The following is a 14,635-nucleotide window of genomic DNA, read 5'->3' on the forward strand; positions in this document are numbered from 1 at the left end:
TGGGGCCAGGAGGCTCCCATGGCGTGGCTGGCCCCACTCCAACAACACAGCCACCGGCACGACATGAGAGGAAGGGTGTAGGCCAAGCTCAGTAGCTGGAGTTTTGGGGTTAAGGCTCCTCTGACTTTATGCCAGGGACACGTGCTCGATTTCCTCAGTGTATGAAGGAAGCAGCTGCACACTTTGCATGCAGTTCTAGCACGTCCTTCTCATGCTTCCCAGAGGTGCTCATCTCCTTGATCACTGCTGAACAGACACAGCACTCAGACACCATTACATGCCCAAGCTCAGGGTCAGAGCTAGAGAGGCAGCATCCTAATGCCCAGCAGATCAGAGATACCAGAACTCTGGACACTGTGGAGATCCCCTGAGTCCACCTGTGTAATATCTTGAGATTTAAATAAAAGTAAGTAAGTAAGTAAGTAAGTAAGTAAGTAAGTAAGTAAATAAATAAATAAATAAGAAAAACTACCCTGGGATTTCTGGGATCTGAAACTCCTTATGCAGATAATATATTATATGCAATATAATACTTTTTGTTAGGTGTTTTTCAAAACCAGGCTCAACAGGGGCTGGAGTCCTTTGCAAGGCTGATGTTGGCTCCAGGCAGGCTCTGGCTGGAAGCTGGCAGGGATAGGCAGCAGTCAGACGCCCTGGTTGTGGCAGAGGTTCTGGCTGTGGGGAAAGGGGCTGGGGAAAAGTCATCCCTGTGAAAGAGCAACAGGGACTTCCACCATGCATCATCTTGTTCTAATACTGGAGAAACTGTGTTGAAATGGAGGGGGTTTCACAGTGAAGAAGGATCCTCAGACAAAGTCTTGGATCCAAAACACCCCTCCAGATCAAGCAGCAATTTATCAAAGTATATGCAAGGCAAACAATAGCCTCATGTGCACAGTGACTCTTTGCAGTGGGATGTGTCACAGTTTGAAGAGCTACAGAGCTGCACGGATATAAGTATTTCCAACACAGATATCAGTACAATGATGGGATAATTATTTTCATTTTGATTCAGAAACTAAAATCAGATCCTGATCTTTCGCTGACTCCCTTGTCTGCAAGTTCAGCATCCTGCAGGCTGAATCTGTAGGCATTGATTCTCAGATACACACAGCCCAGGCACCCATATCTGCCTCAGAAGACCAAGAGCCGTTCTGGTTGCACACCCAAAGCAAAAACGCTTGGCACAAATTTTAAAACAAGTTTTCTGATGTGCAGAGGTTGGCTGAGGCTTCTTATTCAAGATGCCACAATAACATACCACATTGTTGCCCATTAAGTACCTTCAGGCAGGCTGGGGCTGGGCTGATTTATGGAACTCAGAGGCAGGTAGGGTGTTTGCACAGCCTGGGAACACAGCTCTGCTCTCAGCTGATCACCAGGTGCTACCCCAGCTAACACAATAAATCACAGCAGCAATAATTACTCACTCCTAATGCCATTCTGATGTCTTGAAACAGAGTGGATTTAGTCAATGAGTTTTCTAACACTTAAATAATTTGAATCAGAAAAATAAAAATATTGTTGAAATTAGGAGTTTAAATGTAACCTGACAAAGGACTTATCTCTAGGTTGCAGCTGTCTAGAAGGTCCAGCCAGCATAAAGCATATGACAGGACTGAAAAAATCCTACAGAAACCATCATTTTATTAAAAAGAGCATCTCCAGTTGACTAGTTTGAATAGTTTGTTTCCTTCAAATTGATTTTTTTTTTTAAGGCCTTGATTTGACTTTGTGGACACAAAAAGACAACAAATAGATTACACGGTTTGTTCAGAAAAAAAAGCCCATTCTGGGTATGGCTGCAGCCATGGAGAACTTGGCCTACAGCAGCTGATTTCAATCTGTACTCATTTCCCAAGGCTTACAGGCACACATATTTTGAAGCTGTGACAGAATACTTGCTGAGGTCATGTTTTTTTGCTGAAGTGAGAATGGCATTTTTCAAATCATGTTGTTCTGCCCACAAAACCCAACATCAACCAACATTACGCTTTCCCTCGTGCAGCAAAAATATACAGACAAGCTCCTCGTTCACGTTGGGAATGAAAAAAATGCCTTTTCTCTTTTGCGAAGATAAGTTAGAGCTATGCCAACCCCTTTAAGAGGCATTTCTTCAAGTGGTAAAGAAAAATTTAAATCTCAGTTAATCAAAACAACTTCCCCCCCCCCCCCGCCCAAAAAAAAATACTCCTAAGGAAAAGAGCTCTAGCTTTATTTTTTCCCTAGAGCCTTTCAAACTGCAAGTTTCCTGAAATGTAAGCAGCCTCTTCATTATAACCTACCAAGTCAAAGCTCACACACACACACACTGTGAGACCAGCAGCACCCAGGCTTATTTACACAGATGCCATGTGGTCTCTCCTCCAGCTGGGTGCTGGTTTTTGTGGGATAGGCAGTGCTGCCTGGGAACAGGAGCATGGCAGCACAGGTTCCAAGGCATACTCTAAACAAAGGGAAGTCTGTGCTTGTGAGTCTCTCCTTGTGCCAGGTAACTACCTGCCCAGTGGATTCAATGATCTTTATGGTCTTCTCCAACCAAAAACTGGTCTGCAGTTCTATGATTGCCCCGTCTGGCACACAGGGCACCGATAACAGCCCCTACCCCAGGAACTGGGACAAGCTCTGTGGCAATTACTGATAAGCAACATGTCATTTTCCCAAGAAGGGAGGATCCAAAGATGCAATTACTCTTTGCCCACCCTGATAAAGAGCTGGCACCTGTCCCTCCCTGCCTGTCCAGAAGCAGAGACAGGTACTTACGGCTGACTTAGGAAGAGAACAAAGGGCAGCTGGAAGAAGCTGGAGAAATGCACATTTGAGGAGTGACTGGAGAAGCGAAGGCAAGGGGTCTTGGACTAATTTGGGAGCTGGGAAAAAAACTTATGCTGGGCTGGTACATGCTGGAGACCATAAGGCAGTTACAGTCTTCCTAACACACCTACCTGCCTCCCCAGGGCACTCCAAGCACTTCAAGAACATCTAACCTGGGCATAAAGTTCAGTCTCCTCCAGTGCAGTAACTCTGCCCCCTGGTAGAGCTGCCAGCGAGCGCTCTGCAATTCTGCACACAAGCAGCTCCCACCGCCTCTTCTTGAGGTTGCCCTGGTTACTCTGTGTTTTATTTTGGGGTGCTATTTGTGCAGCCAACCCTATTTGTGCAGCAGGATCATCCTTCCCAGATGATGACACCACTCGATGCTGAGCATCTTGGCCTGCCAAGTGTTACTGCTGTAATGCCAGGTCTGGAGACCACCCTGAGCCAGTGACCTCCCTTGTGGTGAACATCTTTTGCTCAAAAGGAAGATGGGCTCCTCCTAAACCCTGAGGAAAATAAATGTGACCCAGGAAAACAATGCCTTAGGGTTTAATAAATTACACATTTCTTATTAGCCAGGGATTGCTCTTTGGAGGATCCCTTTGTTTCAGACCTGGAGTCAGAGCAGAGGCAGTGAGAAGGGCACGGGGAGAAAGAGCAGTGAAGAGGAGATTGCAGGGTGAGCCTGTTGTTGTGGCATGGTACATCTAGGTGCAGTAATCACCACCTGAACTTCAGAAAGGCACTCAAAACAATTAAATATCCATTTTGGTTAACCCCCACAGAAGCTGTCAGGCCAAAAGGGCACTGCAGTTGAGGTAAACAACTACTTGCTTCATCAAAGAAAAGGTGATTTCAGTTCCTCTTAACTGAGAAGAGAGATGAGAATGATAGAATAAATTTTCCTTTTCTAGATGTCAGGTATGCACAGTTACTTTTCTTTTAATAAGCACTAGAGGGAGCAGCTTTAATGAGTACCAAAGATGAGTAAGAAACTTCTATCAATTCCTTATCATCTCAGCCATGTGTAGATGTCATATTAGCAAAGATTTGTCTTTCCACGGGGAAAGACACTTGCAGTTTGAGGTAAGGGCTGTTTTGTAAGGGCTACAGAGCATCTCGCAGTTTGAAGGACTTGGTGCACCCAGGAAGGGTAAACAGAAGAGCTCTAGGATAGACCTTGTAAATTGAGCAGTGGCACTTGAGAAGAAGGCCCACAACATTCTCCAATAAAAATCCCACCCTGAAATACGATCTAATTTATTTCTGATAGAAGATACAACAAAATAGACAGTGGCTTCATGAGACCATCTGGCAATGTTAATTTCTAATCCATACTTATTTCCCTGCTCTATTCCTATGTACTGCATAAATTAAAAATTAAATGCACATTATCATTTCTTTATTCATCCAACTGGACTGTATGTTTATTTCTAATTGAAAAGGCAGACTTGAACACCCATAATCCAAATCCAATCTGCAGGACACAGCTACAGTTGGGTCACCCTAAGGAAGCCTGGCCCAGAAAGCCAGGAGCAGAAATGTTACAAATATTTCCAAGAACCTTTGGTTTTCAAGCAAAACTTTCTGATTTGACTTCCAGAAGATGAGTGTTGTGAGGAGGAAAAGCAGAGCTGAGGGCTGAAGAGACCTGTGGGTGCTGTATTTTATTGTACAGAGGAAAGGTCAGAGGCTTCAGGACTGGTGCCCTGGTGTGGCACACGTGACAGCGCAAGGCAAGTCAAGAGGAGATCAAAGACACAGCGGGGCCAGGATGCTCAGCACACTTGTGCAGCTGGGTGACACTGAATGCACTTCCCACGGGCTGGAGCAACTCAGGAAGGGGACACAGAGGAGCAGCAGGTGTTTCAGTGACATCTGCATTCTCCTATAACCAAATGTAACAGCACGGAAGGAAGCGTTACTACGATTAAAGCCTGAAACTGACAAGAATGTTGTCTCAGGCCTTCACTGCTTGTTTGCCTTTCTCTCAAGCATATCCCTTTCCTGTTTGCAACACAGTTGAAAAACACACACGTGAGAAGGAGATGCATCCCCTGTCGAGCAGGATGCACTCACTAGCTCTATTCCACATAAGTAGCATGTGGGAAAACTGGGGTGACCCTATGTTAAGTTAATATATGTTCATTATTCACATGCCCATTCAAATAGTCCCTTTCAGGAAGACTTCATTAAAGACTGCATCATTTTTACTGCTTGTGGTGTTCATGTATTGCTATTAGACAAAGGCATGAGGGTCTGATAGGCAGGTAATTATAAGTGTTTTCAAAGGAGAACAACCCCTCCTTCAGGGAATCTGTTTCAGTCTCAGCCATATGTATATATTTGTGATGGAAAAAGTTTTCTCTTTCGCAATATTGTACAAAATTCTACAATGACGTTGGAGCTGAGCAAATAATTTTAAATCATTTAAAAGTTTGGGAGAAAAATTCTAGGATAAAGAAAAAAAAAAACCGCTAATCAATCCACTGAACAGACAAAGGCCATAGATTCATGCCTGGAAAATTTATCTGCCCCTTTGGCCATGCCAGTGCATCCTATTTGTACTGGGTCATTGAGCCCTGGGGCAATACCTTCCCATCCTTTCTGTACTGGTTTGTTGTTCCTAGAACTAAATCAAAACATCCAGATTCATGACCAAATAAATTCTTGCCACCCTCCACGTTCTTCACATTACCTTATTCACCCTTCAAAAAGCTCTATACACTCATTGTAAGAGGTGAAATTAAGGCAGAGCCCTTCAGCACAGCCAAATATTCACCCCTTGTCTTTCTTCAGAAATAACACAGGACCCATAGGACCCACCTCTACATACCTGTGTGTGCTATGGACATACAAAGCTCATTTGTTGGGATAACGTGGCAGCTGGGGTCCTAAAGCTTGGTTCATCTGAAGGCACCTATAGCTTTTTCCTCAACCCAAGAAGGACTCTTTTTTCCTGGAAAAAGTGCTGCTTCTGCTTCTTAAAGAGCACACCAGTAATTCAGACACCCACAGAGGAAGGATTTCTTTCCTCTGAAGATCAGATTCTCACTCAGCTCTGGAAGGGCAGCTCCAGGCACTATGTTATGGACCACAGAGCAAACACCATACCGCAGCCTCACCCCCGTTAGCCTTGTGGTGACCTGAATTCCCAGCTTTGCTGCAGAAACCACTTCTAAGCTTTATACTTTTAAAAAAGGAAACCTTCAGGACTGAGCTTCTCAGAGGAGACAGGATGAGGAAGGATCATTTTTCAAGCCCAACTATATACAGGCTAGAAACGAAGTGGTGCAGTCCCTCTGCCTGCTTCAGAGGTGGGTAATTCCATGTCTGCAGAGAGGCACTGCTCAGCAAAGTGTCAGAGGTCATTTAAGGCACCCCGGGGTTAGGCAGCAGCTAAATGATGCTTGGCAGGATTGGAGGGTTTTTCAAACTGAAGGCATTGTTTCCCACATCAGGTACCTGAGCCCCTTCAAGAGCTTGACTCTCTTTTGAACCAGCCCCTGGATGTGGATCCAGCTCTCCTGCCGCTGCTGTGTTACTCACCCATTGTGCTTCGGGAATGTGCCGGAAATAATTCTGCTGATAAGTTTAACATTATCTCAGTTATCAAAAGTGTGTGATGGTTTGTTTCCAGACACAAACTTGTTGGAATCAGATCACTTTTTCTTTTTCCTAAGTCAGGCTTTTCAGGATCTATTGGGGAGTGGTAGAAGCCTAAGTTTGCACTCCCAAGTTACTTGCTTTCCCTTCTGAGTACTTACTTTGGAAAAAAACTTGAGTTTTACTTGCTTTGGAAAAATTTAGGAGAAACAGTGAGTTTCTACACTGCCCTCCCAAATGAATTATAGCTCACCACAGCCACCCAAATGCTTACTTTGCTGTACTAAGAGGAAATTACTGTCGCAATCTTTGAATATATGATTAAAAAAACATATTGTTGCCCATAAACCCAGTTCTTTGCTCACCTCTAAACACTGTGTTCCCAGGACAACAATGCAGGTCATTCACTGCCCTGTTCTCCTACCTTCATCCTAAACAAAGATGATTATTTATAAAAACAGTGTCTTTTTATAGATCTTCAAAAGGAAGACAAGGAAGGACCTTTGGCACAGAGCAGCAGAACAACAACTGAAAGAGGCAATACAGTAACTCCACTAACACATTTTTAGTGCTGGGGGCACTAGTGAAGAATTATGGGATGTTCAGCTGCCTCCTGTCAAAATTGAATACTCACTATCTTTCATCCAGTTTGCCGTTTAATGGGAAGGTGTCTTCAGAGATGCTTGGTGGAAATCTATGCTGTCCTTTCCCTGTGGAAGGGGACAGCCATATCTACCAGGCCTTATGTAGAACATTTGTGGGTTCTGAATTTTTCATGTTTCCATTCACAAGCCGAGCTTTTTCCTTATACTTTGCAGGATGGACTCATTTGGCAGAAGATGTTTCCTGACTACTTCTTTTTATACTCCAAAGACTTTTTTTATTTTCAACATAGTTCATAAATTAAGGCTCAAAAGGTCATCAAGGATGGTCACAAATTTATTCCTGAAGTCTTTTTAAGCCAGTGTTTTATACTTCATAAGTAGGCACTATAATCATTAACAGCTATAATGGCATGCAAAGGGGATTGACATGATATAAAAAGGAATTAAAAGAAGACTGTGAAAATATCTTTTTTATCACGCTGGTTTTACCAAAGTTGAGTGAGTTCAAGTAGTTGCACTATGTTGTCATCAAATAGTACCCAGCTCAACTGAGTAGCTGTGCTAAAATTGCAGAATCACAAAAATCATGAGCATCCATGCAGCAGTTGTCTGGAGACCTAAACTATGTGTCCATTTGGACTGGATATCGGGTACTGGGCAACCAGGAGTCAATGGATTCCTGGGAACACCTTTTATGGTTTTGGTTTGTTTTTTGTTTGTCTGGGATTCGGACATTTGCTGGTTGTGGGGTTTTTGTGGGGTTTTGTTGGGGGTTTTAAGTTTGTTTGGGAGGTTTTTTTTCCTTAGGGCCTGGGGGTTTGGTTTTTTTGCTTAATCCTGGGTCGATTATTTTCCCATTAAACCCAGGAATCAATTTCTGTGGCGTGGTGTAAAATGACACCACTGTGAATACAACCTTACTCACCCAGGAACTACCAGGACCGCACGAGGTGACAATGAGTTTATCAGAACCTAGCCCTTAATACAGAAAGCAAATAGAGAACTATCCTATGAAACATGAGATACAAAAGTGATAAGGAACAGTAGATTATTCACTGACTAAAAGCACCCTGAACAAAATGAGCTCTATCGATTTATCATCATCTGAATCTCCTCATCTGCACGCCACCTTCAGCCAGAGGAGAAGAGGAAGGGGGGGAAATGTTCTAATGCAAAAGAAGAACAAATAAAACTGAAAGGGAGCCGGCAAAGCACAATATTTGAATGTTGTTAATCAAAGAAAGCTGCTTAAGCATGTAAGCTTAGGTGTCCCTCCATCTCATGATAAAATTTCACTACATTTAGAGGTAATAGTAAGTGAGTTGGGTGTTTTGTGGCTTCATTTCTTTCCTACTGTTGGTATTACTGTTCTCCAACTGATTTAGAGCAAGCATTCTGCTTAGAGCAAGCATTCTTTCCCATGGTAAGAACACAAAAACAAGGAAGAAAGAAACATCTAATGTTATTCACAACCATTGCCAGCCTCAAATATTTATTCTTCCTTCAGGCATTGATTGCACCACCCTACAGAACACTGTGCCATCTTCTGTAAAGTTATTTAATCTGCCTCACCTCCTAATTCCTTTTTTTTTTTTAATGCTTATAATCTGGAGGATCTCTTCCGGGCTGTTAGCACTAGGCCATGTTATCTTACCTTTAGAAAAATTCAAAAAAACCCCTCATACTCCTTTCTTTTTTGTTTTTACAACTCTAGCCCTTAATTCAGAGGGCCCAATTTGACATTGATTCTTCTCTGAAACAGCTCATTCTTTATTTATAAGTTTCCATGAGTAATAATACATGGCTTTCTGTCTGTCCCTACTAGCATACTCTCCACGGAGTCTACAGGACTGTCCTTCAACCCTGACCAAAGTTCTGCTCCAACAGATGCCTGGATTCTGGCTTCCCATGGAGAGCATATGTATTACTATCAAAAATTATTTGGGATGACATTAAAACACCCTTGCTGCTATGTCAATCTAGCAAAAAAGGAAAAAAAAGCAACAAAACCAAAGAACACTCTTCCTCAAATTGCTGACTATTAAAAACTGTTCCTGTTCTTTGAACTTGCTTTGCCTTCTACTATCTTCTAGAAGAAATCAAGGAAAAAGGACTGAGTAAGTCCCCTCTTACTTCTACGACTCACAACCAAACCCTAACACTTGCCAGCACTTACAAACACATATTTTCTGTTTCTCCCTGCTCTGGAAGTGTAGAGAATGACTTCATTATTGGGTGAGATTGGCTTACGTTCAGGGACAAGACCAGATGATTTGCAAAAAATGCCAAGCTATTGGAACAAGCAATCTCCACACCACCTCTGCTCAGAGAGGCTCAGCAGTGCTCTAGGGAAGCAGAGGGCACCTAATAAGGGACAGCATTTTAAGAGAATTTGTGTTCTCTGTAGCTTCTGTGCTGTGTATAGCATGGCTTCTAGTGTTTTGGTTATTGAAGTCCACTGATCATCAGAAAAGAGATGGGCAATGCAACTACAGAGAAAAAGAATCCAGCCAAGATCAAAGACACCAGAAATCCTAGTAGATGAAAGCCTGTGCTTCCAATGCTGCTGGCCAAGTGATGACAGTTTGCAGGTGAGGGGAAAGATAAAGTAGTCACAGGTCTTCCTGCAGAGAGCTACTGGAATCATCATGGACCTGGCCAGAGTGGTAAGGTCCACCAATACATGTCCTTAAACTTCCAGCCATCTAGATCCCTCCTAGAGGACAGAAAGGAGGAAAAATATGAAAGGCCAGAATCAAACACCGTATAGCTGCAGTATTCCTAAGACAATTGAGGATATGCTAATGCCAAAAAAAGGCACGCATTTAGTAAAAAATGCTACAGCATTTGCAGCTTCATTCAGCCAAAAATTATTGCTTTCCAATTACAGCAATTCTTTCCTTCACTCTGAGATTTCATGACCCCATGGGGTGCAGTCTGAAAAAAATTAATACTTTGTATTCCTGAGTATTACCTTCAATCAGGTAAACAAGCAAGCCAACGGAGAGAGGGGGAAATACGGGAGGGTGTGGGAAAGCAAAAGGGTAAAGTAATAGGGTATAAGGTGAGAAAAAGAATAGAAGCAAAATCAGTGGTGTGATTTGGAATAATCTCCTTTTACTCTAAGAAATCAATCATTGAGTCCATGGTGGCTTTGAAGGAACAGAGCAGAAGGACCTACATCAGCTGATGAACTCTGCAGAAGCCCCAGCCCACAGCTCAGAGACTTGACTCCAGCTATCATCTCTAGAAATGTGGAGCAGAAAAACGAGGCAGTGACAGGGCTGGAAGAAACTGATCAAATGTCCTGATAGAGTCACTGGCCAAGCTGACATCTGCTTTTCCTGATCTCTGAAAGCAAGACTGCTGTTTCCTTATCTGACTCTAGAGGACATCCAAATGTACTTAATTTTCAAAGGGGTCAACTGCCTTCTGGAAAGGATAAGTCTAGGAACAGGCAGTAAATATAACTCCTTTACAGCAACTAATTCATTCGTTGCAAATCGCCTTATGATCTTTTTTAACCAACAGCCCAAAGCAAGATTGCAAGATAGGGCTCACACTGTACAGAAGGATTATGGCAATTAAAAATATGCACACAAAGACTCAGTCCCAGACTAACTTCATTTCTGGGCAACATTCAAAAAAAAAAAATCACACGAAATGCACACACAACCACATTTATATCCATGCAAGCAAGATGAGATGTGCCTATGCTTACCCCTGCAAATGAAAACCAGCACCTCTCTTTCAAACACCGAAAAGCTCCTAGGGATAACCTTTCACAAATAAACAACCTGCTCTGCTCAGAGAGGGATTTTATAAAGAACAGAGATTACAATGGGTTTAATCATGATTAAACACTGACCTGGCTCAATCTACTCAAAAGCAGACAAAAGATAAATAAAAACCTCCAGCAGATGCATTTCATACTGGAAATTCTGGAACTTCAATTGACGTCATACTTTTTATGTTCTGATAATATCTGGAGGAAACAGTACACTGGATCAAGAAAACAAAAGCAAATTTTTAGTTAAAATTCTCCCTGTGCTGTGTAAAAAGAAGGCAGCTACAGCAGGGAACACACAGGGCAGCTCAGCATTTTACAAACCTCTTTTTGACTGCAGCTGAAATTGCACCAGCAGAGCAATGCTACTAAAAATAAGCAAGCACCCCCTTTTTGCCCCATCTTACCCGGTGAAATTGTGCAACAGCAGTCACTGAATTTCCCCTCACACAAAAGCCACTTTTTGATCAATGGCAGGCATGTTAAAGTTCTTCTGGTAAAATAATGCCACGCTCAGTATTACCTCAGTCGTGCTTCACTGATTTCTCATGCACAGTGTGAAAATTCTGTGTGATGGGAAGGGGCTGAATTTAGCAAATATTTCCCAGATACAGATATCTGGTCTTTCCTATGGGTGAGGAAACCCAGGAAACTGATTCCACATCACGGAAGACAAGTCCAGCCAATAGTACTGCTCATGGAGGTGGGAAAAGCCAAAACAAATGAGCACAGATTGTAGAGATTGTTTGTTTACAGAGCTAAGTTGTCCATTTAATGCAACAAGGTAAATACAAAGAAAGACAAATGGCTCTTTAGGTGGTGTGGAGGGAATCTACCTGGAGGAGAAGGCTGATCAGAGTTTTCTCATTCTGTCACCTCCAGCAGAAATTCCCAATGGATGACCAAGTAAGGTCAGACCAGCAGACAGAAGAGATCCCTTCCCAAGTTGAGAAGGTGCATGGCTGCCTACCCTCGTGTCCAGAGAGTGCATGCTGCGCTTCAGAGGCACCAGGTGAAAGACTTTCAATCCCTCTTGATTTGTGACCTCCAAAACTTCTCCAGTGAAGGTGAAAATCCCCACACAGACAGCTCCAGCCTACTGATAATTGTTTTGCTCTTTTCACTTTCTTTTCACTGACCTCTTGGACACAGCTCACATAAATTAGCAGTCATTCTTATAGGCAGACTTTAATAGCAAAACCTGTGTAACTTACACTGATTTTCAAGCTGCAAGTCATTGTCAACTTCAAGAACATAATACCTTGACAAAATCAAAATTCTCACCCCAATTCCTATTGTCCTTCAGCCCACCTAGTGTGTCTGATAGCACTCCAAGTAGATCTCTTCCAACTCCAGGCAGAACAATCATCACTTTGCAAGTGAATTCCACACTTCACAAACTACAGATCAGAATCTCAAGATTTGCATTTCCTAGATGAGAAGCCAACAAACTTCTCTGTGGAGTCAAGTGAACAGTCCTTTGTCATCTTGAGTAACAGCAAATGCATTTACGTTTTAATACACAAATAGGAAAATAATGGGTTACTGTTACTTGCTCACAAAGCAGGTTTACCTTTAAAAAAGCTGTCAGGGGATTATTGAAATGTACAAATTATTTATTTTTCTCTATAACCCACCTCTGAAGCAGAAATGAGCTCAAGAGCCCCTGTTAACACCTGAAAGATGCAGGAGGAAATGCTTAGAATGCAAAGAATATTTTTATTTTTCTTGTAAGATGGATGACTCTTCCTGCATAACTTACTGCATCAAGCACCAATGAGAACAATTGCTTTGATGTACATGCTTGCCTATTGAAAAGGGCTATGATTTTACATGCTAAAACAGTAACCAATGAGAAATGTCACCTGGCTAGGCAGTTCAACCTAATTACTTACACAGCTTTATTTTTAAACTATAAAAACAGCATGTTCCTTGGGAGAAGTATTTTTTCCCCTTCCCCAAATAAATACAATTAACATTTGGCAAGTGGAATTCTTCTTCTGCAATTAAGGACTTGCCAAAATTAGATAAAGTAAAGTACTCAAACACACACCGGGGCAAGGGTGTCGCTGGGAGCGTCTCCCAGAGCTGTGCTTCTGGAAGAGGAAGAGATGTTCCACACAGGCCTCGGCACCAACAAGCCTGCGTGCCTGTGATTCTTCTTCCTAGAGCCTGAGCAGCCTTGAACCCTTGTGGGGACGAGGCTGGCATGGCTGGAAGCCCTCCCATGGCATCTGGCCATCTGTGCTCTTCCCTGCTCTCGGCAAATGCCGGCGGCACTTCTGCAGGGAAGGCACATAAGTAACACAACCCCACAGCAGCAGGGCAAGCTCAGCGAGGGGGCAGGGGGAAGCAAACACATTCATTTGAAGGCTCAAGGTAGGACAAAACACAGGTAAGCACAGGCTTGGTTTTAAGCTGCCTGCACGACCACTCACATGGAGCCTGTGCCGGAATGGATCTGACAGGCTATGGCCAAAACAAACACAAACCCACCTCTGACCCAGAATTTTCTCCAGGTAAAGGCTCTTGTTCTTATTATGTGATCTGGTTCACTGAAATAAATTATTATTTTCCCATTCCTCCTAACAGCAGTAAGCATGGTGCTGGGGCTCAGCTCCACAAGCAGCACCCTGTCTGCGGTGCTTACAGGAGATTGTGGCACCCCAGAACAACAAACCAGCTCATGAGCAGCATCCAAGGGTCAGTCCAGCCTGTTCCAATCCAGGACAGGCTATAATTAAACCTTGCCAGTCATCCCTCCTGTTTTGGCAACACCAGGCATAAATGCCACCAGTGTGGTAGATCTTGGCCTTAAAGGGCCATTGTGGCTCAATTTGCCAAGACGTTGGGATTTAGGAAATTAAACAAATGGAGTCTTTGCATGACACAAAGCTTCTCACAGTGTGTTAGTTCATTTTCAATAGCCAAGGTGGAAGAAACATTTAAAGACACCTAAGTACCTAAGACAGAACAGCACAAAATCCTTTTCCAGCAAGCAAGACCCCAACAGTTTCAAGCAAGTTCTCCCAGCCTGCTCCAACAGTGCACTGGTTTCATGCGCCTCACCTCCCAGTCTGCCTGTGTTATTTGTGGCCACAATAATTTTATAACACTGCCTCGAGGCCCTGGTTCTCAAGAGACTAGCTGCACATGCACCCACCTTCAATGTGGTTTGAATCTAATCTGCAGCCCCTAAGTCTGTTCAGCAGGGGGTTTCTGCTCACTCCAGGACTCCATGCAAGTGTCAAAAATATATAAGAACACTTTCAAAGCTGGGCAGCAAATTTTAGAAAAAAGAAATTTTCCAAAGTTCAAAACCATCTACGACAGACTGGAAAGTGCCCTACAGGAAAAACAGTTTTAAGTTATCATGTCCATAGCTACTTTAAAGGAAACTTCCCTTTGAAAACCAGAAAAACCCATCTTAGAATGAATATGGAAATATTATCACTTAATAATATTCTGTATTCCTGCAGTATAATGCTGATAAATAATGACTTAAGAATACAAAACTCAGCACAGTGTTCTCAAAACCTGACTCTGCAAGGAGGCTGGACAAGGGATTTCATTCTATTCTGTGGGCTTTTTCCCCTCCTGTACTTAAAAAATAAAGACAGCAAATTTCTTTGAACTTACATAATTCAAGCCTGTTATTTTCCACAGGGCTAAACTGGCCTTTTAAATTCTTTAAGCTTGGCATTGTATGAAAGCAGATATCAAATATTCAGAGAGCTCAATTTAGAAAGATCATTTTTCTGAGGCTGAGCCTTTCTGAAGAGCTTCCTGCAGCGCTCCAGACAATGCCTCAAACTGCCAT

At 42.8% G+C, this 14,635-nt stretch overlaps 1 protein-coding gene across 1 annotated transcript in view; it reads right to left on the bottom strand.

The window, feature by feature from the left end:
* Positions 1-14,635, bottom strand: part of EEPD1 (endonuclease/exonuclease/phosphatase family domain containing 1) — a 62,241-nt gene that overhangs the window by 13,351 nt on the left and 34,255 nt on the right. The gene's annotated exons all lie outside the window — the stretch shown is intronic.

This window comes from Fringilla coelebs (assembly GCF_963513975.1).
Source record: "Fringilla coelebs genome assembly, chromosome: 1".
NCBI classification, from domain to species: Eukaryota; Metazoa; Chordata; class Aves; order Passeriformes; family Fringillidae; genus Fringilla; species Fringilla coelebs.